This window comes from Platalea leucorodia (genome assembly GCF_965183815.1).
Source record: "Platalea leucorodia genome assembly, contig: HAP1_HAP1_SCAFFOLD_578, whole genome shotgun sequence".
Classification (NCBI taxonomy): Eukaryota; Metazoa; Chordata; class Aves; order Pelecaniformes; family Threskiornithidae; genus Platalea; species Platalea leucorodia.
Genome location: NW_028121045.1, coordinates 18,486 through 20,566, shown reverse-complemented (window position 1 = coordinate 20,566; position 2,081 = coordinate 18,486). Strand labels below are relative to the sequence as shown.

At 62.6% G+C, this 2,081-nt stretch overlaps 1 long non-coding RNA gene across 1 annotated transcript; it reads left to right on the top strand.

Annotated features, from left to right (window-relative positions):
- Positions 1 to 493: 493 nt before the first annotated feature.
- Positions 494 to 1,785, top strand: LOC309604282. Its single transcript, XR_014230850.1, has 3 exons — positions 494 to 552; positions 1,275 to 1,466; positions 1,719 to 1,785. It is a non-coding gene; the product is annotated as an uncharacterized lncRNA (long non-coding RNA).
- Positions 1,786 to 2,081: the final 296 nt, after the last annotated feature.

Below are 2,081 nucleotides of genomic sequence, written 5' to 3'. Positions count from 1 at the left end.
GCGAGGGACTTTCTGCACTGCCCCTGGCCGGAGCCGAGCGGGAGGGGCTGCCCCGAGCCGGGCGGGTTGGCGCTTCTCTGGGTCGTTGCCGGCGGTGGGGGTACCCGGAGCCGCGGGGGGTCTCGGCAGGGCTTCCGGGTATGTCGGCGGCGAGGGGAACGGTGTCCCCGCAGGCTCAGAAAGCATGGATTGCTGCACGGGGCTTCCGGTCGGCCATGTTCGTTCCTCGGGGCATGCCGGGAGGTGTAGTTTATATGGACGTGGATGCCTGGAAGTCGTATTGCTCTCGGGCGCTTTTGGTGCACCGTAGTCGTTGCTACCGCCGCGGCCCCTGCGGCACGAGGTGCAGTTTTGTTGTAGGTTTTCTGTGGTTTTCTGTGGGCTTCCAGCTATGGCTACTCCCCAAGAAGCGGCGCGCCTCCAGACTCTCGGTGCTGCCACCCGGGATCTGCGCAGGCGCGGTGCAGCCCACATGATCCACGCTGCCAGTAACGGCAATGTGATACTGCGGTGCCTGTGGAGTCATGCCGCTGCGATTGTTGCTGCCTGCCGGTACAGGAAACGCCGCTTCCACCCCGTGGGCGCGCTGTCGGCAGGTGCTTGGCGCGCAAAACGCAGACGGCAGCGCTGCCGCCGCCCCTGGGCAAGCGCTGCGCGCTGGGTGCTCGCTGCTGCCGCCGACGTCACCGCCTTCGCTGTTACCACAGCGTGGTGGCGTGCCGGGCGCGATTGGCGGTGGTGGGTGAGGGCCAGGAGCACCAGGGAGGCGAGCGAGCTCCTTTGAGTGTGCAGGGGTGTCTCCTGCCTGCTGGCTGCCCGGGGGTGGTGGGACAGGAAGCTTCAACCTGCCCGCTGCGGCAGGCTCTTGGTGTGCTGGAGGCGAGCTGGGCCAGGGCAGCCCCAGGGAGTTACCTAAAAGCTGATCGAAGGGAAGAGAGGAAGAAGGCGGATATCCCCTAGGCGGGGAGGCGGGGCGCCTCCCCGACTCGCCAGAGCTCCCCCTGAGCCTCTCTTGGCCCTGCTCACCCCATGCAGCTGCCCCCTGCTCCAGCACCTCCCCTGAAGCCTGTCCCATAGCACGAGATTGCCCCCAAGCCCTGTTGTGAAGACCACAAGCTGGCTCTCAAGTGGGCTGGATTCTCTCTTAACGCGGGTGCCGTTACCAGCAGCGCGGGGAAGGAGCAGCGTCTCCAGAAGCCCCTGAAGAAGGAAGGGCTTCGGCCAGGGGCGACCTATGGTAATAACGGTCACCGCTTCTTCTTTCCCTGTCCCAGAGGCCGCGCTGAGGACGCGGTTGTCCATTCCTCCCGTGGGGATGCTGCTGACAGCACCTGCCTCAGGCTTGCGTGGGTTGTCTCTGCCTGACCTCACTCTCCTCGTGGTGTGGGGGCGAAAAGGGACAGGAGGAGCGCTTACTGGCTGCGGACAGGAGCTGCCGCGGCTGAAGCCAGAGAAGCTGGAGAAAGGTAAAGAAGAAGAAACGGAAGGCCATCTGGCTGACCGCTGCCTCCCGCTGCAGGCAAGAGAGAGCCTGCCTCTCCGGGTGGGAAGGGATCTCTCTTTGTAATGCACCACAGGCCAGACCACCAGTGTGCACCACAGGGCCTGTAGGCATAACCCAAAGCGTGGTACAGCCGTGTAGTGCGCGAGCAAGCGAGGCTACGTGTCTAGGAAACCTTGTCTCGTAAGAGCTGTAAGACATCCACGTATTCTCTTAGGTGGACAGCCGAGTGACTGGAGTTACAGAAGAGGAAGGGAGGAGAGAAGGAGGAAGAAGCATCTGAACTGGCCAGTTCTCCCAGCAGCACTGAGAGCGAGAGCTGTGGTGAGTCCCGGGCCCTCAGGGACCTGTCACCCCTCGTCTGTGCCCTGGTCCCTCCCTGCCCCTTCCCTGGCCCTCTCTCTTTTGCATGCTGCTGTGATTTTTCTTTTTTTGTTCTTCCCTGTACCTGTTCTCTTTTCACTGTTCTTCTGTCCTGCTCCCTTCTCCTCTCTCCCTTCATCCATCTTGTTCTACCACCCCCTGCTTTTTTTCTCTCTCTGTGCCTTTGGCCTGCTCCTTCTCCTTCCTTTTGTTATCC